At 42.7% G+C, this 23,572-nt stretch overlaps 1 protein-coding gene across 1 annotated transcript in view; it reads right to left on the bottom strand.

Moving 5' to 3' along the window:
• The window catches only part of LOC126253330 (LIM domain only protein 3-like), a gene marked incomplete at its 3' end in the record, with an annotated part of 1,158,153 nt that overhangs the window by 768,846 nt on the left and 365,735 nt on the right, over positions 1-23,572 (bottom strand). The window contains exon 2 of the mRNA XM_049954595.1: positions 12,746-12,824. The remainder of the gene's footprint in view (positions 1-12,745; positions 12,825-23,572) is intronic.

A 23,572-nucleotide genomic window follows, 5' to 3' on the forward strand; every position in this document is an offset into this window, starting at 1 on the left:
ACACTACATTACCAAAAAGTTTCATCTCCGGTCGCCTCTCTATGCGAGCTAGGTGGTATTTATTCCCACAGTGTTTCCTCAAAAACAATGAGTAATTTTTTTCGTAAATGCGGTTGAAATCGATACAGCGGTTTAGCAGGAGATGCGAAACACACAAACGTCCACTTTTATAAGGGTCAGTCAAATGAAAACGTGACAGATGAAAAAAGTAAATTGTTTGTTGTTAGTAAAGTAAGCGCCGTAACTGCTGAGTCTCCGCATTTGTGCAGGGAGCTGTTTACAGCTGTCGGGAGCACTGGCAGGGGTTTCCCTGGACCGGCAGAGGGACTGTGCCTGAGTCGGCGGGTTTCTCTTGTCCTACCGACTACTGCGGATACGGTGGTCAGTCGATGCCACTTACGGTTTTGCGGAATAGTGTAACCGTTGATCTCATACATGGCGTATATGACTGTCGGACTGATTGCTCTTACTGGGCACTTTTGTATCTAGTATGACGAGCCGAATTGCCCTCGGCGACCTAGAGATCCGTAGATGGTTGCGGACCGCAGTGAGCTCTGAGCACCAAGGAAAATCGGCCAACTTGTTTACAGAATGTTCAAATGTGTGTGAATTCCTAGCCGGCCGCGGTGGCCGCGCGGTTCTAGGCGCTTCAGTCCGGAACCACGCGGCTGCTACGGTCGCAGGTTCTAATCCTGCCTCGGACATGGATGTGTGTGATGTCCTTAGGTTAGTTAGGTTTAAGTAGTTCTAAGTCTAGGGGACTGATGACCTCAGATGTCAGGTCCAATAGTGCTTAGAGCCATTTGAACCATTTTTCTGTGAATTCCTAAGCTACCAAACTGCTCAGGTCATCGGTCCCTAGACTTAAACACTACTTAAACTAACTTATACTAAGAACGACACACACGCCAATTCCCGACGGAGGACTCGAACCTCCGGTGGGAGGGGCCTCGCAATCCGTGATATGGCGCCGTAAACGGGCGGCAACTCCGCGCGGCCAATTTGTTTAGAGCATTGCCTCTACGGACTAGCTGGTCTCCATGCGAAGGCGGTTACTGTATGTGTGAGTGTATTTTTCCGAACCACAGTGATATCATGTTTTGGGAAATCCTATTGTAAGAGGCAGTTATTTCCACAATTCCGTGAGTCGTGTTTCGGATATGCATTTCTAGTGTCGCTTGCAATCCGCTTGAAAGCCTAGTTGCTAGTTGTACTTCTCGGTTACTGTGCGGACTCTGCGTTTAATTTACGTCGTTGTATTACGGACACTGGTATCAGAGGTCGGCTGTATCCTCTGTTACCGTCGCTATTAGTTCCGCGGAGGCTGTCGATCGATGGAGAGAGATCCTGCGCGTTATACAAGGGGAACGTACTGACTGTGTTGGCTGTTTTTTACCTGAGAAACTGGGAACGTAGTGAGTGTTGTCACGCCATCGTTGGCTAGACAGCTGCTCACGGCAATTGTGTCTGTGGTCTCGGTAAGGCTCACTCCGAATGCTACGTCTGAGGGACGTGAAGTCGTTTGGACTCTGCTGAATGTATGTTGGGTTGTTGCCTCTATTTGTATTTATCAAATTTCATTTGTGGTGAGAAATTTGCTTTATCGAATTTCAGATGTGCTGAGAAAGAGTGATAGCACGCCTGTGAGTGGACTAATTTGTTATTATCGTTATCTGGCTGTGACTGCTTCGTTTATTTCAATAATTGAGTCCTTGGAGGAAATTTTGTCAGTCAGTGGTCGTTTGTAGTTACACCCGGCATATATTCGTTAGTGTGATACACGTGCAGTGATAAGATCCTAACGCATCTTACGAAATTAGTGCTGTAACACAAATAGATTCCCAGTGGTGAGCTGCGTTGGTACGCTGATCACAGTCTATTTCCAATGGAGGTTATATTTTAAGGGTTATTCGACCCACACTAACAGCTGTGTGAGAGGGGCTAATCCCCATTGTTAACTAAACTAAAATTAGTATCTCAGGCTAGTACCGCCTTAGGATAAACGGGTTAGTGAACGACAGTCTAAGTACAAACTTAATGTTAACGGCATGGGTTGTCTGCTTAGCGATACTTAGTACTGAGTTAAGGACCATCTCAGGCACCATCATAAGTAATGAGCGCTTGTTTCGTCACAGCGTAGCAAAGGTACTTGGGGCTGGGCTCATATTACCAGTTTCTTTAATAACTGCAGGAATAGTGAATCTATTGCATGTCGATTAACCAACCTCATTAATGGTTACCAGCAGCCACTTGCAGTCCGGTGTTGACATGTGTTCTTTATCTGTTTGTGTTACTCTGTGCTAGGTGTGTTTCTTTGTGTGATGGTGGGTGCCGATTGGCAAAATTCTGAAAAATTACATTTAAAGATGCATTAAAACGAAGTTTGAATTAAATTATTTAAGCCAGTGGCTTATAGTGATTTAGGGAACTTGCTTGTTTTGAAAGAATATTGCAAAATATCGATAAGCCCTGAATAAATGTTCTATTTCACGGGTCTTTCTCTTTTATGGGGTTATTTAACATCTATATTTGGTTAAGCTTATTGATATTGTCAGCCGGGAAGTACACGATCTGAAGCTTTTTTTAAAAATTCCCTTATGGCTTGGAAACTCTTGAAGTCAATATCGCACATGAAATCTTCTTTATTTGAGTGGATTACTCGTTTCGGCTAACAACTGAGCCATCTGCAGGTCATAAAACATTCTTGACTGCTGTTGGAGCCATTACGGCTTCATATTATCGTTCCTATCTTTCTTTAAATGACAACATCATACATGAGATAATTAAAACCAGCTTTCCGTCGTTCGTGGCCAGGTTAATTGAACGATGGTCATAAAACAAAGGCTCTCCCCCCTTACAGCTCAGTAACTTACACAATGATGGAAATACTGATTGTGTCAGTTACTTTATGGCTCTGTGAGACAAGACTTAACGGAAAAATGTTTTCTGTTGCCTACGTTACCACGATTCTACCCAGGCTTGCAGTCCTTCATCCGAAGCAAATTGGCGACCACGAATGTCTTTCTTCAGGACTCCAGAAATGCGGAAATCGGTTGAGGAGAGATCGGGACTGTATGAAGAATGTGTAAGGCTTTCTGAAAAAAGTTTTTTTGAATTGACTATAAATTGTTTATTTATTTCACAAAATCATGATTTGGAATTAATAGTCATTCTCAGGTGCATCCTGTATAACACGTCTGACAAGTCTGTGACAACGTATTATCGTAGAAAAAACATACGATGACACGTCACAGACGGGTTAGTTATATATTGTAATATTTTCGCATCCTATAAAGCCAAAATCATGATGGTGAAATAAGTCAACTATTTACAGTGAAATAACGAAAATTTCATTAAAAAATTCTACATGGCTGTGGTCGCCCACGAAGGAAAAAATAATTCACCCATAATCCTCTGCACTGTAGTCAAAACAACATTGGCAACACGTAGCCCCTCTCTCTCCCCATCCCATTCCCAACTGTTTGGGACCCTGAAGAAAGACGTTAGTGTCCGTCGATTTGCTTCAAACGATGTGGTGCACGCCTGGGTACAATAATGGTTCTGTGAACATTGCCGCCTTGTCTCACAGAGAGACAAATGTATTAACAATGATTGGAATTATTTTTGATTTAATAAAAGTTTGACAACGTTTCTCCATCTGTGTGGTTTTCATTTGGTCTACCATATTTGTGTGTATGACGGCATGTCGTGTTAATGGTAGGTGAAGTTAACTACTTATTCCACTAACCCACATCATATTTAATTTTTACTTTCTCGATATCCTTATGAAAACGACTGCCTTAGTCTTCTTCAGATACATTATTCCTTATTCTTCGCAGATGGTGTTCAGGTATTTTAAAACACTGGTTACTGCCTTTTCATTTTCATTTAGTAATATCATGTAATTAGAAAACCTTGTACATTTAATTGTCATTCTTCCTATTACAACACAATTCTTTTGTGGAAGCAATTTTCATCTCAATCATCTTAACAGAGCGTTGTGAAAGCTAACATCTTTCCCAATCCTAGTCTCAAATTTAATTCCTTCTTCATCATTTGGATTTGCAGCTCCTTGTGTTTACCGTGTTTGCAGTTAAAATTGTAGGATGTGAAGTCCACCAGTTATGCAAAACACCGTTTTTTCCAAGTACCCAAACATGTTTCAGTACCACTGTGCCATCATCAGTGGGTTTCCGTTTCATCTAATCTGAACATTTTTACTAAATGATTACAAAATTATGTGGATATTTAGTTTAAACAGTAGTTCGTTCTTTTTGTTAATACCTTTACACTTGGTGTGGTTGATTTTTAGGACCACATGTGTGTTATTTATTACAGGCATCTTGTCATCTGCAACCAAACGATGTTGATGTAGTTAACCTATCATCTAAACGTAATTTAGTCTGTCGCAATATTTCGCTCCTCTATTCGTTTTTACTTAAGTTTTCGTGTGGCAAACCCTTTTATTCTCAGAATCATGGTGAGGTGGTGATGCACACTAAATATAACACGTATTTTCACAAATACGGTCATATTTTCACAAATAAGGTCTTAAAAGCACTTTGCACTTCACCAAAACACAGTATAATTGCGTCCCAGCCCAGTTGGTGTTCATTCATTCACCATGGAGTTCGGCGTCAAATTTGAATTTTGTTTACATTTTACCTTCGTGTGTGTGTGTGTGTGTGTGTGTGTGTGTGTGTGTGTGCTTTCTGTACAATTCTTAGCTGTTTGTATTGCCTTTTACATGGAGTTCCTTTTGTGTGTAAAATGTTCACATTAGAGATTAAATAAAACGGAAACCCGCTGATGATGGCACAATGGTGCTGAAACATGTTTGGGTACTTGGAAAAAACGGTGTTTTGCATAACTGGTGGACCTCACATCCTGCAAACAGGGTAAACATAAGGAGCTGCAAATCCAAATGTTGAATATCTCATCGCCCAGCCAGGTATTCCCCAGCAACCCCTACAACAGATACAGGGATACCGTAATGAATATACAGAAGACCATTCTCAATATACAGTTTAATAAAAATTGGCTAGGTAATAATGTAATTCCAGACTATGTCAAAAAATCTGTGAATAGCATGTCATCTGCACCAAAGAAAGTGAAAAAGAAAGTGGAGATTTTTTTTATGACTAAAGCAAGAAATTAGGGAATTACATGCTAAAATGTAGTCGCTCAACACTGAACTTTACCAAACACATTTAGAATATGTCAACAAATTTACAATACCAGCCCACTTTGAGGAAATAACAGAGTGTGGAAAGGCATACGTACAGAAAGTAATGCAAGAAAAACAGGTGAAACAAAACAGAAAACTCAACAGTGTAATTAACAGCACAAACACACGCACTAAAAACAATCACAACCAACAATACAAACTCCACGACAGAATCATTAACTAACAGACATAAATCTAATGAAAGAAGGAAAGGGCCTACTAGAAAAAGGACCAAAACACAACAGTAACACAAACACATCATACAAAAAAAAGAAAACCTCATAACAGAATCAGAACACATTTTAAAGGAACAAGAAAGACTGAGCACACCAAATTTTAATGCAAACTTGACAAGAGAATTAGTAGCTGCAGAAATAACAGAGATAATCAGAACACACAAATCGACAATTGTCTCTAATCATAGAACATCAGAGGAAATCACAGCCAACAAGCTAAAACAAAAATTAAAACAGAACAATACCATATTAACAAGAGCAGACAAAGGAAATATTACTGTATTTAAAGTTTAAACGTAGCCAAACCCTCTCAGACAAACAGAAGCTAAGCGATGTCAAAGTTAGCGTAAGGAGGGCTATGCGAGAAGCGTTCAGTGAATTCGAAAGTAAAATTCTATGTACCAACTTGACAGAAAATCCTAGGAAGTTCTGGTCTTACGTTAAATCAGTAAGTGGCTCGAAACAGCATATCCAGACACTCCGGGATGATGATGGCATTGAAACAGAGGATGACACGCGTAAAGCTGAAATACTAAACACCTTTTTCCAAAGCTGTTTCACAGAGGAAGACCGCACTGCAGTTCCTTCTCTAAATCCTCGCACAAACGAAAAAATGGCTGACATCGAAATAAGTGTCCAAGGAATAGAAAAGCAACTGGAATCACTCAACAGAGGAAAGTCCACTGGACTTGACGGGATACCAATTCGATTCTACACAGAGTACGCGAAAGAACTTGCCCCCCTTCTAACAGCCGTGTACCGCAAGTCTCTAGAGGAACGGAGGGTTCCAAATGATTGGAAAAGAGCACAGGTAGTCCCAGTCTTCAAGAAGGGTCGTCGAGCAGATGCGCAAAACTATAGACCTATATCTCTGACGTCGATCTGTTGTAGAATTTTAGAACATGTTTTTTGCTCGAGTATCATGTCGTTTTTGGAAACCCAGAATCTACTCTGTAGGAATCAACATGGATTCCGGAAACAGCGATCGTGTGAGACCCAACTCGCGTTATTTGTTCATGAGACCCAGAAAATATTAGATACAGGCTCCCAGGTAGATGCTATTTTTCTTGACTTCCGGAAGGCGTTCGATACAGTTCCGCACTGTCGCCTGATAAACAAAGTAAGAGCCTACGGAATATCAGACCAGCTGTGTGGCTGGATTGAAGAGTTTTTAGCAAACAGAACACAGCATGTTGTTATCAATGGAGAGACGTCTACAGACGTTAAAGTAACCTCTGGCGTGCCACAGGGGAGTGTTATGGGACCATTGCTTTTCACAATATATATAAATGACCTAGTAGATAGTGTCGGAAGTTCCATGCGGCTTTTCGCGGATGATGCTGTAGTATACAGAGAAGTTGCAGCATTAGAAAATTGTAGCGAAATGCAGGAAGATCTGCAGCCGATAGGCACTTGGTGCAGGGAGTGGCAACTGTCCCTTAACATAGACAAATGTAATGTATTGCAAATACATAGAAAGAAGGATCCCTTATTGTATGATTATATGATAGCGGAACAAACACTGGTATCAGTTACTTCTGTAAAATATCTGGGAGTATGCGTGCGGAACGATTTGAAGTGGAATGATCATATAAAATTAATTGTTGGTAAGGCGGGTACCAGGTTGAGGTTCATTGGGAGAGTGCTTAGAAAATGTAGTCCATCAACAAAGGAGGTGGCTTACAAAACACTCGTTCGACCTATACATGAGTATTGCTCATCAGTGTGGGATCCGCACCAGATCGGGTTGACAGAGGAGATAGAGAAGATCCAAAGAAGAGCGGCGCGTTTCATCACAGGGTTATTTGGTAACCGTGATAGCGTTACGGAGATGTTTAATAAACTCAAGTGGCAGACTCTGCAAGAGAGGCGCTCTGCATCGCGGTGTAGCTTGCTCTCCAGGTTTCGAGAGGGTGCGTTTCTGGATGAGGTATCGAATATATTGCTTCCCCCTACTTATACCTCCCGAGGAGATCACGAATGTAAAATTAGAGAGATTAGAGCGCGCACGGAGGCTTTCAGACAGTCGTTCTTCCCGCGAACCATACGCGACTGGAACAGGAAAGGGAGGTAATGACAGTGGCACGTAAAGTGCCCTCCGCCACACACCGTTTGGTGGCTTGCGGAGTATAAATGTAGATGTAGATGTAGATGTAGATGTAGAAAATGGTTATGATACCCATTTGATAGACAAGTTAAATCAAAAAATATGTAAACAGTACAAAAATGAACATACCACACACACACACACACACACACACACACACACACACACACACACACAGAAATACTCACTCAACACAGACCAACACAAGAAACAGCACACAATTACCTACAGTAACAAAGTTGTTTACAGAATAGGCAACATATTAAAGAAACAGGGACTCCAAATAGAATACAGGACAGAGAAAACAACACAGAAAAATATCAGCTGACAAGAAACACCTACAGCTAAATGTAACAGATCAGGAATATATGAACTCACATGCAACACCTGCCAGTCGGTGTACATAAGACGAACATGCAGAAACTACAAAATGAGATATGCATAACATCTCAGATTTTTATAAAGCAACAGCTCCCATAGCACATTTGCTGACCGCCTTATAGCCCACGATCACCACTCAACTACAATAGAAACAGACAGACTTAAGAATACTAAAACCCAGCCACAGCCTATGCAGCAAACTTCCACATACAAAAGGCAATAGCATAAGGAAAACTGATCATAAATGAGTACACTATACTCTGCAGGGACGCACGATTTAAGACATTAAAGAAACTTAATGCATGTATGGAAGTGAAACATGGACGGTAAATAGTTTGGACAAGAAGAGAATAGAAGCTTTCGAAATGTGGTGCTACAGAAGAATGCTGAAGATTAGATGGGTAGATCACATAACTAATGAGGAGGTACTGAATAGGATTGGGGAGAAGAGGAGTTTGCGGCACAACTTGACCAGAAGAAGGGATCGGTTGGTAGGACATGTTCTGAGGCATCAAGGGATCACCAATTTAGTATTGGAGGGCAGCGTGGAGGGTAAAAATCGTAGGGGGAGACCAAGAGATGAATACACTAAGCAGATTCAGAAGGATGTAGGTAGCGGTAGGTACTGGGAGATGAAGAAGCTTGCACAGGATAGAGTAGCATGGAGAGCTGCATCAAACCAGTCTCAGGACTGAAGACCACCACAAAAACAACAACAAAAAAGACAACACAAACAGATAATGTCTACCCACACACACAGGCACACACATACATACACACACACATACACAAACACACACACACACGCGCTAAGATAAAATGTAAACATAATTCAAATTTGGCGCCGAACTCTCTGGTGAACAAATGAACCCTAACTGGGCTGGGACACAATTACACTGTGTTTTGGTGAAGTGCAAAGTGCTTTTATGGCCTTATTTGTGAAAATACGTGTTATGTTTAGGTGTGCATCACGACACCTCACCATGATGCTGAGAATAAGAGGGCTTGCCACACGGAAACGTAAGTAAAAACGAATATAGGTTAAAATATCGCGACAATCTAAATTGTCGATGAAGTGTTAACTCCCAACAAAATTTCTCATGAACATCGTTTGGTTACAGATGACAAGATATCTGTAATAAATAATACACAAGCGGTCTTGAAAAATCATGCACACCAAGTGTAAAGCTATTAACAAAAAGTAACGAACTACTGTTTGAATCATCATGAAAAAGTTCTATTACAAACAAATATTTAAAAAATTATAAATGACCACAAAAGGATTGGATAAAATAATTTCTCGCTCGTACACAACTTTTTGATCCCAACTTCCTGTGTCTCACGAGAAATGGTCGGTTATGACTTACGAGGTGTGGCTAGAAAAAAACCGGACTAGTACTGGTGAAACAATAAAACGAATGCAATAAGGCTGAAAGTCGCGTGGCCTGTCACGTGACTCTCGCTCCGCCTACTGCTCGAGTTTCATCTGCCTCCTGCACTCAGTCTGCCCGTGGCGTCTGTTTTAAGTAGTTGACGTTTTGTCTGTGCGTCGGAAAATGTTGAGTGTACAGAAAGAACAGCGTGTTAACATCAAATTTTGTTTCAAACTAGGAAAATCTGCAAGTGAAACGTTTGTAATGTTACAACAAGTGTACGGCGATGATTGTTTATCGCGAACACAAGTGTTTGAGTGGTTTAAACGATTTAAAGATGGCCGCGAAGACACCAGTGATGACACTCGCACTGGCAGACCATTGTCAGCAAAAACTGATGCAAACATTGAAAAAATCGGTAAACTTGTTCGACAAGATCGCCGTTTAACAATCTGCTCTGATTGATAAACGGCGATCTTGTCGAACAAGTTTACCGATTTTTTCAATGTTTGCATCAGTTTTTGCTGACAATGGTCTGCCAGTGCGAGTGTCATCACTGGTGTCTTCGCGGCCATCTTTAAATCGTTTCAACCACTCAAACACTTGTGTTCGCGATAAACAATCATCGCCGTACACTTGTTGTAACATTACAAACGTTTCACTTGCAGATTTTCCTAGTTTGAAACAAAATTTGATGTTAACACGCTGTTCTTTCTGTACACTCAACATTTTCCGACGCACAGACAAAACGTCAACTACTTAAAACAGACGCCACGGGCAGACTGAGTGCAGGAGGCAGATGAAACTCGAGCAGTAGGCGGAGCGAGAGTCACGTGACAGGCCACGCGACTTTCAGCCTTATTGCATTCGTTTTATTGTTTCACCAGTACTAGTCCGGTTTTTTTCTAACCACACCTCGTAAATCTCACTCCAGCAACGACAAAAAAAGGCGAAATCGAATGTGGCCAAGTCGAATGAGTCATCCACATATTCACTTGAGTCGTCTTAGGTCAACTGTAGTTAACCTTAACCAGGGTAATTATATGTGGTCCGTAACATACCACCCCTCCGCTGAGTATCATTTAATTGTTAATAATTGCACCGCTTTATTTGGATTGATTTAATGAGTATCTGCCTTAAAGTTTCAGTTATTGTGTTAGTACAACTGTAGAAATGAGAATCCCTTTGGATACACTAACATGAAGCGTAGGTGAAATTATTTTACACTTTCTTTCTAAATCAGTATGCAAGTATGTAGTATGTACCTGTACGAACGAACACTCAATATGCCTTTAATCAATTTGCATGGGGATCTCGGATTTCACGTACCAAAGGTTCACTATAAGCTGACTTTGATTTACATGAGAATTTTCCTGAGCAGGTATGTGACATTGTCTGACGTTGATAGAGCCAACTGGAAGCTTCTTAAGCTGCTGCTTAACACCTTCGTGGTGACCGAACTATCGTTTTACTGTTTTGGTTGTTACTTATTTGGTAGCATCCTCTGAATATTCTCTCTCTTATCGGCTTGGTTTAGATATTCCAGACATCTGTGTAGCACCAAAACTTGGACATGCACAAGAAGCCTGTATACGATCTCTTTCACAGATACGTTGTACATTCAAAGAAGTATCCCAATAAATGTCCCAATATCCCGAATTATGCTTATTTTTTTAATCGGGTAGTTGGTGGCAATTTTCTGGCTTACACGTCGATTTAGCTTGGTTCCATCAATTGTAATATAATAATTTCTTGTAGTATGTTTTTTTACCTAAACAGTCGTAACGAGCTCTATTTGGATTCGTCCATGTTACTTTTTACTCCTATATGTATGTGCCACAGAATATAACTCTGTGTTGACTGCTCTCAAGGATTTCTTCGAACAGATCGCGTGGTAAAGAAGGGACGTCACATTGTACATTTCTCCTCAGTCAAAGGGCGGCTTGATGACGAATGCCTCTTTGTAATTTAAGAAACCAAAAGATACTCATCAACGTTGGCCCCATTTCGGCGGCTTGCGTGTCAAGTATCTTAAGTGTATTTAATGTCAGGGGTTGCGATGAATGCATGTGGAGTGCATTTTCGTGCGGAAGGCTATGAGAGAAATGGCGAGTGTGAAAGCCATAACACTACCGATTCCTACTACCAAATTGCTCCCATGAGGCCATAAAGCAAATGCATCATTATCAACAATGTGATATGACAACGACAATAATAAAAATTCTGGTGTCCCGGAATGTCACGTAACCACCTCTCCGTTCTTGCTGACCAAATACTCTCCCTTCACAAGGATTGTAACCGGAAGCTTATCCGTCAACCATAAAATCCTGTTCCAGAGATGATGGTTCCAATAATGGGCACGATCGAGCAACGTCAGAACGCAGCCATTCTAATCGCGTAGAGATTTTACCTTCCCGAATGTCTTGTGAAACGTTTGAACGAAGTGACTCTGGACTTACGTTCGGGAGAAAGGACCCTCAAGTCCCCATCCTGTCATGCACATTCAAGTTTTTAGTGGCTATCCTGAATAACTGCATGTAAATATGTCTATTGAAATTTTCACTTTTGCCCTCGATGCAGGCGCGGGTCTTACGATCAAAGAGTATGTTAGTGGTTGTGAGACAGAGGTACACCTGAGAGAGATTGAGGCAGTCGCAGCAAAAAGTGGCTACAGCTAGAAATTCAGCATGATTAAGTTGGAGGATGTCACTATGGAATATTTAAAAGTTGTACTTCAAACGCAGGGAGCGTCACTAGGTCGATAAATGTGATAAGTGCCGTAGTGTGCTGATATGAAATTGCAGAAAACAAATTTTTAAAGAACGTGAATTTGAGTGGTTGATCAGTGTGACGTCAGATAAAATTAAGCATGGATACTGTTGTACGAGAGATGGATCTTGGAACAGCCTTTTAATCACGTTACAGACAAAAAAGATGCTTCTTGATACAGCGTTATCTTCAAAATATTCTCTCTTTATTAAAAAAAAATGTTTCACTGAATATTGTGACAGAGACGTTCTTCCTTTTGAATATGTCACCGGTATAAGTTAGTGCGAATCTTGCTTTTCTTACACCAAACGTCAGGAAATAAAAACTTATTTTTGACACTAAAACTGAATTCAGATTGTATGGTATATCCCAATTAGCACAGATAAATTACTTGATATGTAATGTATAATTTTGTTGAATCACGGTGACAGTTTCAATCTATCTCAACTAATCACGAATCTTCATCTTCACTATGACAGGGATTGGACGAAAATGGGTACGAACCCAGGACCACCTTAACACTGTTCACGAACGTAACCAATAGGCCGTTTCACTTTGGCGCTTGTATGTGAATAATAGATTTGAGATTATCGTTTTCTGCGATGATCATAGTGGTTTACTGTAACTCTCAGTTACCTGCAAGTTTTCTTACCTTTACGCCAGAGCAAAGAAAGAACCGAGAACTCTCATGACAGACGGCATGTCGACACTAGGACGTCGCTGTGGTGAACCTGGAACAGAAGTAAAGAGTCCGGTTTGGAGATACGAGAAACTTGGTAACTGCAGAAGAATAATGGCTTTTAAAGTGTTTAATTTATTTCAAGCTACAGGTCACAGCAATAAGTTGTGAGGAGGAACAGATTAATGCTTCGGGATTACTTGATTCTCTTGGAAAAATGAAGTCGTGTGTATAGTATTAATCCGATACAAATCCTTGCTGTGTTTGATTAAGATACCGTCCGGAGTGGCCGAGCGGTTCTAGGCGCTACACTTTGGAATCGCGCGACCGCTACGGTCGTAGGTTCGAATCCTGCCTCGGGCATGGATGTGTGTGATGTACTTAGGTTAGTTAGGTTTAAGTAGTTCTAAGTTCTAGGGGACTGATGACCTCACAAGTTATGTCCCATAGAGCTCAGAGCCATTTGAACCATTTTGATCAAGATCCATATTAATGACCTACGAACAGCATATTGGCTGAAATATTTGTATGAAATAGCCTACCCCTAAAAATCCCAGAACTGCATTAAAAACTCTAAAAAAGTGAAAACAAAATGCGGTACCTATTTTATTTTGCGAGCGAAATTATATTGCTGATCGCTATACTAGGTAACCGGGATTTTCAGTAAACCATTCTGATCATTACACAAAACTTGCCCATTTATGAGAACAGTCCATCTCTCCTTCGCTCCGGTGTCACGTTTCAGATTTTAGGTTACCGACCTTCTGTAAGTACGCCAATTCGTGAAACGTCATTAACGATCTCGAAAGCGGCAGCTGACAGTAACTGTGACAGTGAAGAGAATATTTTGACAAAGCACGTACTTATCGTCTCTATATGGCGATGTCGACAGTGGGCGTGAAATCACACAAGGTCGTTAATATTGTCGTCCTGAAACACGAGTGAATCTGTGCCAAGCGATGTTGTTTATTTCCGGCGCGCTGGGAACAGCACCCTCTGGTGATTGCTATAATGGAACATCTGTAGCTCTGCTCGACCCTTCCACTGAGACGCGATAATGTCGCCTGAAGGTGACGAGTAACAGCTATGTCGGAGTACATTAATATTTTAGCGACACCATCCGATAGCACGCTAGGGAACCTCAACGACACAAAATAACCACTGCTGTAACGTTCCTTATTTTTATTCTATTTCGTTGCCTTGTAGCGTCCACTTGTCATAGTCCCGTCATATTTAGGGACTATCAACAACTGCCCGTGACAGGTCTGAGAACTCTGCTTGTCTGCGTGAGTAATATACACTGAGGTGACAAAGTCATGGGATATCGGCATGCACACGTGTAGATGGCGGTAGATCGCGTAACTAGGTATAAAAAGGCAGTGCGTGGAGTTATCAATACTAACAAACAAGCAACACTGCGTGAAATAACCGCAGAAATGATTGTAGGACGTGCGGTGGACGTATCTGTTACGTCAGTGCTGAGACGCGTGGCGTTAACGGGCTGTGGCAGCAGACCAGCAATGCGAGTGCCCCTGCTAACAGAACGACATCGCCTGCGGTGCCTCTCTTGGGCTCGTAACCGTATCGGTTGGACCCTACACGATTGGAAAACCGTGGCCTGCTCAGTTGAATCCCCATTTCTTTTGGTAAAGGCTTATGGCAGGATTCGAGTATGTCACAGACCCCACTCAAATTGTCAAAGAGGCACTGTGGAAACTGATGGTGGCTCTATAATGGTGTGGGCTACGTTTACATGGAATGGCCTGGGTTCTCCGGTCGCACTGAACCGATCATTCTCTAGAAATGGTTAGGTTCGTATATTTGGAGACCGTTTGCAGCCATTCATGGACGTCATATTCCCTAACAACGATAGAATTTTTATGGATGACAATGCGCCAAGTCACCACGACACAATTGTTAGCGTTTGGTCTGAAAAAGATTCTGGACAGTTCGAGCGCATGATTTGGTCACCAGATCACCCGACATGAATCCCATCGAGCGGTTGTGAGACATTGTCGAGAGGTCAGTTCGTGCACAAAATCCTGCACCGGAAACACTTTCGCAACTGTGTATACCACAGAGGCAGCATGGCTCAATCTTTCTGCAGGGGACTTCTACCGATTTGTTGAGTCCATGCCACGCTGAATTGCTGTACTAGTCCGGCAGAAAGGTGGTGCGACACGATATTGGGAGGTATCCCATGACTTTTGTCACCTCTGCCTACATAGTCAATTATTTTACTTTTGGAGAGTTGGGCCTCCGTGGTCTTACCAGCATCATATATCCTTCTAGTCAAAAAATCGTGACACTTTACTCAATGAATGCGAAGCAAAATATTTTTATCATGTGTCACAACTTTTTTTTACAATATTTCAAGGGAAGCAATTGTTTCCGAGGGGTGGCCGAGCGGTTCTAGGCGCTACAGTCTGGAGCCGCGCGACCGATACGGTCGCAGGTTCGAATCCTGCCTCGGGCATGGATGTGTGTGATGTCCTTAGGTTAGTTAAGTAGTTCTAAGTTCTAGGGGACTGATGACCTCAGACGTTAAGTCCCATAGTGCTCAGAGGCATTTGAACCATTTGAATTATTTCCGTAAATATTTATCTTGTAGATGAATTTAATGCGTTTTCATACAGAAAAAAAATATTTCGTCCGTTTAAGAAAAAAACTGATTTTTGAGGAAGATGTTATCGTGATCAGGAGATAAATGTGGCTAATTTAATAGCTGCATTGAAGATACTGCGACAGATCACTGTGTTTTTGGCTATCGTTCTGCCGCTTAAGCATACACGGAGTGTGTGGCTTTTATCGGTACAATATAATTAACGATAAATATTTAAACCTCTCTACAATATCATTAATGATAAATTTTTAAACCTCCCTACTGATCGAAGCGACAGCTGCCTCTTGCACGTTATGCGGATTGTTCCAATTTGTCTATTGCTGCATGTCTCGATGAAAACGCCTAATTTTGTAAGAAAGGACTAGTATTTCCACGCTAATTGATCTCTGTTGTCAGCACATGACAGTATTTTCGTTCCCTGGCGCTGATCCGTAACAAGCTGTCCTTTGTACAGTATTCCAGTGAATTTTCTCGTTTGCGGCCTCTGTTGTAGCTAGAATGACGTCCCATCCTTCTCAGTTCCTCTTATGCACTTTCCTTACCGCTTCATGTACCTGTAACTACATGAAATATATCTTGACGACTGCCTGAGAGAAAGGCGTCTAACAATCAGACGTGTTTGTTACCTTACCACTACCACTTAGAAATAAGCTAAAGGCGAAGACTGAAGAGCATTTAGAAAAAAAAAAAAAAAAAAAAAAAAGAACATTATGACTGCCCGGTTAATAGCATGTTGGTCCACCTCTGGAGCGCAGCATGTCTACAAGACATGTATGCTCCAAGTCCTTGGGAAGTTTCCGGAGGTGTGTGGCACGAAATGCCTACGCACAGGTCGCGTTACTCCCGTAAATTACGGACTACTGGTATGTGTGCGACGTACTGGCACCCGATAGCGTCTGAGATGTGTTTCGTCGGGTTTGGATCACACGAATTTGGTGGCAACGACATCAGCGTGAAGTCACCGTCATGCTCCTCAAACCAGTGCAGCATGATTCTTCACTTGTGATACGGACAGTTATCGCGCAGGAAGAAGTCTTGGTATATATCAGGCATGAAGAGATACAGGCGGCCCGGAATAATGCTCAGCTCTTTCACAGAAGGCAATAGCCTTCAATGAATACCAAAGGTCTCATCGAAGGCCAGGTGGATGTTCCCGATAGCGCCAGAGTCCGTGGCGCGCAGCGTAAACACGCAGTCGGTCGCTTGGAGGATCGTCTAACCCGACATGACTATCGACGTGATGTAACAACAAACGAGTTTCATCCGAACAGACGACACGTTCCCATTCATCCACGGTACAGTATCATTTAAGCGTGACCACTGCAATAGTAATCGACACCGTCGTTAGATCGATATGGGAAAACGTAGTGAACGTCTGCTTCGGGGCCCCGCGTTCACCAACGTGTTCAGAGCGATGTGCTGCGAAACATGTGGATCTGCCCCAGCATTGTACTCTCTCCTCAAATCAGCTTTACAGCTAAACAGTCTGTAACGGGGCACTGACGTCCTTACTTTGCTTAATAATGGTTTTTCCGTCCTTCAGCCACTGTAACAGATGCTCACGACCATAAGGCGCAGAAAGCCCACTGACTTCGACAATTCCCAGAAGCTAAGCCATAACAATCGCTTGTCGAAGTCAATCATGTCGGCGGAATTCCTCGTTTGCGGCCCGCATCTTGGCTAGAATGATTTCCCATCCGATTCAGCTTCGCTTATATACTTTCCGTACTGCTTCACGTGCCCGTAACTACATGAGATTCATCTTGAAGACTGTCTTCGGAAAAAAATTCGTGTGTCCCAATGAGCTAGAATTCGTGACGTACGAGTACGTCATGGACGAATACTTAATAAACAAGGACATCGTGACTGTCACATTCTCACTCCCGCTTTGAAATAAGTTATTTAGGCGCAGGTTGAAGGATATATTGGTCGCAGAAGAAAATTAAAACAGGAAGAATGACTGGCTAGAGCTGGATGACTTGATCACTTTAGCTGGTACAATAATTCTGTATGAACAGGGATGTGAAGCAAAATCGTCCGTGTGTATTTCAGATCTTTAAGACCCGTGTCCTTGATAACAGATATAAGAAAATCTAAATCAGGATCGTCAACCGGGGATCTGAATCTCACTCTTTCCGAATTCGAGTTTAATGGTTAAACCACTGCGCCACCCCACTTGCTAATAAAATTTGAATATAAATTAATGTGAGAATCTAATTATGCAGAATCTGCAAAACTGCATTGCAGTTGACTAGAAGAGTTTTGGAAAGCAAGCAGAATGATTTATTAACGAAACACGAAATTATTTGCCCTCGTAATTTCATCTCTTGAGGCTCGTGTTGGGGCCGTAGCTATTGGTTTGTTGCATAAGTTGTAGCATTTTGTTTTGCATGTCGGTATTCCGGTTGCTATTGGTTTATCTATCGATTGACATTCTTTATTTGTAGTTCACTGTTGTTTTTAGAGTTTACATACTGTAATTTTGCCATTTGGAGACAATGAGTGGAGCTGTGTACGCTAGAAAATGGAGTGCCAAGTGGAGAAACCGGAATATTTACGACATAATTTTCTGTTTGACTTCAATAGAGAGACGCCAGCAGCAGAGGCAGCCAGAAACAAATAATGCCATAGGGCAGGGCACGGCAAGAAAGTGGTCTCCTCGTTTTAAGAAGGATCATTTTGACTTACTAATGTCAAAATCACAGATGTCAGCCTGAAATATGCTTTTCGTTTCAAGGAGTTCAGGTATTTGGATCTCAGTCAGTGTCAGCATATAACATATGTTGGTTTGTCCTACTTAGCTGTCCATAACCACAGCATTGAAACGTTGATTCTGAGCCATTGTTATAATATTGCTGATAGGGGTGTCCTCAGTTTCATTCAATGCCTATGCAGACTTAAGCATCTGGAATTAAAGGGCTGCACCCAACTAGCAGACATCACTCTAGAAGGCATTGGGAAGCACTGTGACATCCCGAAATACCTAGATGTCAGTCTTTGTAGTACTAGGACCACTGAAGCAGCAGAGGCTACAGGGCTGGCATTACCATCCTTGTACACTGTTCATAAGTTGGGATTAATATCCAAGAATAATTCACAGCCTAACACTGAGAAATTTATTTGCCCTTCACCGCCTCCACCCCCAAGAAGATTTAAGTGTTCGTCAATGTGCTGAATAATGGATGGTACCTTCATCATGCAACATAATCTGAGAAGAATTTTCAGTGGCAGTAGTGCAAATTAATTAATAAAATTCTTATTACTGTTGAAGTTGATTGTTGATTTTTTCTCTCATCGTACGAAGATGACACATCATATTGTGTGTTTTAAATGCTGTTATGTTTAAAAAATTGTTTGAGTGTAGCAGTCTTAAATGTTACAGATTTAAATGATATTCCAGTTTCCTTCACTCAGATTCTTGTTCGTCTGTTGATTAAAATGCTGGGTATTGTCTGAATGCCGATCAATCAAAGCATGCATAACAAGTGTTGTTTGAATCTTTTTTTAATTGTTGTTTTCATGGTCATTAAAAGGAAAATAGTGATTTAATGTCTCCGGTATTCTAGATCCAACATAAGTGTAAGTTGAAGTTATGTGGTAAGTACCAGTTATTGTTGCATGGATTATGCAACAAAATAGGAGTAGGCTCTTCTATGTTAATTTTTTAATTGTTTTTTGTATCAAGAGACCCATTTATAATATATATTTTTCTTTCAGATATATATAACTTGTAAAGTGAAGTAGAATAACGTTTATCTTGAGATAAAAATTAGATCATTATTGTCCACCAAGTAACTGTGTTTGTGGAATATGTATAAATGTAAACAAAGTAGAATATTGACGATAAAAATGATATTTCTTGTATAGCAAAATTGTAATCCATACAGTTCAGGGAGAATAATTGTCACAATTACCTTTAATTCCTTGTTGATTCACATAATGCACATGGTAGCTGAATTTCAGTATTCTGTGCACTGCAACTGTAGCAAAAAGCATTTTCTTTTTTCTTTTCTCCACGTTCAGGAAGATCTTTTCGGTTTGATGAAGATCATTTAAACACATTAATCCACAATGAACTACGTTAGGGCACTCAATAACTGCCAGACATGTGACATTTGCATCCGACGGGTAAGGTTGAAAAATTCTCAAAGCCAAAATCACAAAAATCAGCGGATGGCTACATATACATTTCTGCTTGCTCGTCATCGCGACCATTCATATACTTTATCGTTACTGGTGACGAAAACTGGTGCCTTTATGTTAACATAAGGAAAAGGAAGGAATGGTTGAGCTCAGACAAAGCAGCAACTCCCCGCATAAAGACCTGCGCTCATCGACAGAAGATAATGTTATACATCTGGTGCCAAAGCGACGTTGGGTGTGCTGTGAATTGCTTCTTCGAAGTGTAACCATCACTGCTGACATTTACTGCCAACAACTGAGACGTCTTTCAGAGTAAAGACCAGGTAGATAGTGTGAAGTGATACTACACATAACGCCCGCCCGAATTCTGGTAGACTGACAAAAAACACTGTACAGCAGTTGGGCTAGGAAGGCATTCCTCAGCCACCTTATTCAACAGATCTTCGAAACGCAGATTTTCACCTTTTCCGCTCTCTATCGAACAGCCTTCAAGGAACGTCCTTTACGGGTGAACACGTGCTCCGAACATAGCTAGATGAGCTTTTCGCCTCAAAAGCACATGATTTCTACATTGTTTGAATCGAAAAGTTACCCAGAGTTGGATGGCTTTTGTAAAAAGGAGAATATATTATTCGTGGCTGAAGTTTCTCTTATGTGTATGTGTTGTGTTTATTAAACTTACGGATGAACGCTACGGACTTATGCACCAACTATTTAACTATATATACGAAGATAGTAACTTGTTCTCGAAAGAACAGTTACTGTTGATGACCGAACAGCTTTTCCCTGGAATAAATGATGACTAACTGAAAACCTCAGCTGCCGACAGGTGTTGTTGATATACCTCGATGTGGACAGCTGAAAATGTGTGCCCCGACTGGGACTCGAACCCGGGATCTCCAGCTTACATGGCGACGCTCTATCCATCAGAGTGTTCTGAGTCGATCACATTACTTGGTCGGTTTCACAACGAAAGCACCGCCGCTCATCTTTGCGCACCCGGCACACCCCAAGTATATGGCGGGTCCGCAAAAACCGTTACTAGGAAATTGGCATACCAATCCTTGTACTTTTCTAGCCGTAATAGTTTTGTGTGTCCATCTTGCAAGTATTGCCAGTAATCCAGGACGTTCAGTAAGTTCGTACGTGTGTGTCTATAGATGTAATGGACCGTCATACCTGTGATCCACGCCACTGCGTTCGTCTTATGACGCGGAAAATACGATTCCTCTGGAAAAAATACTATGTCAGAACAGACTGCTGTATAGATAGTGCGCCGCATGAGCGCTGTTATCTTTCTTGCGAGAGTCCAGACAGCCAACGCCTCGCCGCAGACCAGCCGATGGTCGTCCGTATCCAGCACGCCGCATTGCTGACACAAGGGCGAATCCGTCAAATGTATTGCGTACTTTTTATCATTTGTAGGGTATTTTCGGTTGATGACAATGTACCATGTTGATCTGACTGATGTAGGTAGGTGGGGGTGGTGGACCGTGCGCCACACCACGTGCCAATTAACAGCTGGATGTTTGCGTTCCACCCTATTCCGGGCGATCTGTCGAAGTAACAGATGGTACACGTCCTTCGATGTCGACTGTCGGGTCGTCGGTAAATGCTCTCGAACGTAACTGTGTTCCACTATGAACGTGCGCACATACGTTAAAGGGGGCGATATATGGCCGACACTGACTGGAGGAAGATGCGATGTTGGTACGAGTTCTTGGATGATCGTCCCCGTAAGCGAGTGATTCCTGTTCCGCCACCGTTTGAGCATAGTATTAATATACATGGCACACGCCTTCTCGTGCACGTTCACTAACCCAACGACCCCCTCTCGCGCTGGGAGGGTAAGCGTGTTGTACTGTACCTTAAAGAGTTGTCCCAGACACACATAGTACCCAAAAGCCGCCTGAATCCTCATAGCCATCGTGCGCGTCAAGGGGAGAAGGTGTGTCAGGTGGCACATCATGGGCGCGAGATAAAGGTTGACGAGTAACACTCGCTGCAGCATATCCATCGACCGTAGGGCGTTTAGTCGTACTGCCGTGCGGACTCTGAGTACAGCCTTCGGTAGTTGTCCGCAGCCGTTCTCGCTGTCTCTTTATGAAAGGTGATACCCAAACAGCGGAGGATTTCCACCGCAGGTAAGGGTCCTTCCGTTCCTGGTTCTAGTCCACGCCCCACATGCATGAATTGTGATTTTAGGTAGTTGACCACACTTCCAGCTGTCATCCCATACGTCTGTAGCCAATCCAGTGCTGTTTGAGTCTCCCTCTCATTCCGTACGAGGAACACAATATCATCCGCGTATGCTCTGCATTTGAATGATAAATGCCGTAGAGAGATCCCGGTAAGACGGCGGCGAAGGCCTGCGAGGCACGGTTCTAAGGCGATCGCATAAAGGAGGATCGACGAGGGGCAACCCTATCTCACTGATCTTAAGATCTTAAAATACTCAGTTCTCCCTCCGTTGACCACCATCGCTGATCTGGCGCCGTGCAACAGCATTGGTCAATAATGGCGAGACACCCATCCTCTTCATCACCGCCGCGAGGTACACATGATCCACGCGATCAAAAGCATGACCGAAATCTACTGCAACCATCGCCCCCCGGAGGCGGCATGCAGCCGCGAGGGCGACGACGTCACGATAGTCTCCCAAGGCTGTGTGGATATTACTGATGCCGCCAAAACAAGTCTGATCGGCATGTATTCGATTCTCCAGCGACTTTTTGATACGACTTCCCAGGATGCGCATGAAGATCTTGTAGTCACTATTAAGGAGGGTCAAGGGGCGATAATCACAAGGCCGTTTGCCACCACGAGGCTTCGGTATCGGTATCATGAGCCCTTCCGTGAATTGAATGTGAACCAGTACTTCTTGCCGCAGAAGCTCATTATACATACATAGCCACATCGGTGTCATAATGGTCACAAAGGCACGGTAAAATTCCAACGGGAATCCGTCTGGACCTGGGGACTTGTTGCAGGCACCTCGTGTAATCGCTTCCTCCAGCTCTTCACACGTAATTTCAGATAACCCGTCCGCTTCCCCGTTCACACTCGTCGTGTCTGGGATCTCTTCCAGGACGTTCCCCAGCTCCCTCTGACCCTCCCCGTTGCTTGCATAGAATCTGCTAAAATGATCCGTGAACGCCTGTGCTATGCCCCTTTGTGTTGTAAAACGGTGGCCATCGCCGAGATCGATCTCATGTATTAAATTCCTGCGTCTTCTTCGTCTTTCCTTTATCACATAATGCATCGAGGGAACCTCGTTGGGCAGGAAATCCTGCGACCTCGCGCGTATCAGCGTACCTGCCATCCTCTGCGTTGCAAGTTGTACCAGCTTCGCCTTAACTCGGTGGACGGCCGTCTGGCGTTCTGATGTAGGTGGTTGAGCTAACAGTTCCCGGAGAGCCGTAAAGTAAAACTCAGTGGTCGTGCGCTGCCATTGAGAAACCTCCTTCCCGTAACCTATTAACGTCCTCCGTAAAGCTGGCTTCGCGCACTCGATCCACCACTGCAGGACAGAACCGAAAGGATTTCGTCGACGGAGGCAGCCATGCCACGCGTCCTCCACCATGCGTCGGCATTCTGCATCTCGCAGGTGGGAGACTTTCATCTTCCAATTACCCCTCCGTCTCCATACCTGCTGTCGATCAAAGTTAACCGTACAAATATATGCCTCGTGGTCTGTAAACGCTGTCGGCCATATTTCTGCGTCCACCGTCGACATTGCTAACGCCCTTGAAACGTAGATCCGGTCCAAAGGGCCTGCGGAGTGGCTAGTAAAAAATGTATATCCTGGTTGGTTGCGATACTTCAGGTCCCATGAATCGACTAATTCCATCCCGTTGACCAGCTCCCTAAGTTCTTGGCTAGTAGTATAGTTAGGTTGTTGGTCCTTTCTGTCGTGTACACAATTAAAATCTCCGCCGAGTATGCAACCATCGTATTGTCCCTGGAACAACGGTGTAACCTCATGGGCGTAAAAATCTGCTCTGTCCCTTCTCTTATCCGAGCCTGACGGTGCG

Source organism: Schistocerca nitens, chromosome 4 (genome assembly GCF_023898315.1).
Source record: "Schistocerca nitens isolate TAMUIC-IGC-003100 chromosome 4, iqSchNite1.1, whole genome shotgun sequence".
Taxonomy (NCBI): Eukaryota; Metazoa; Arthropoda; class Insecta; order Orthoptera; family Acrididae; genus Schistocerca; species Schistocerca nitens.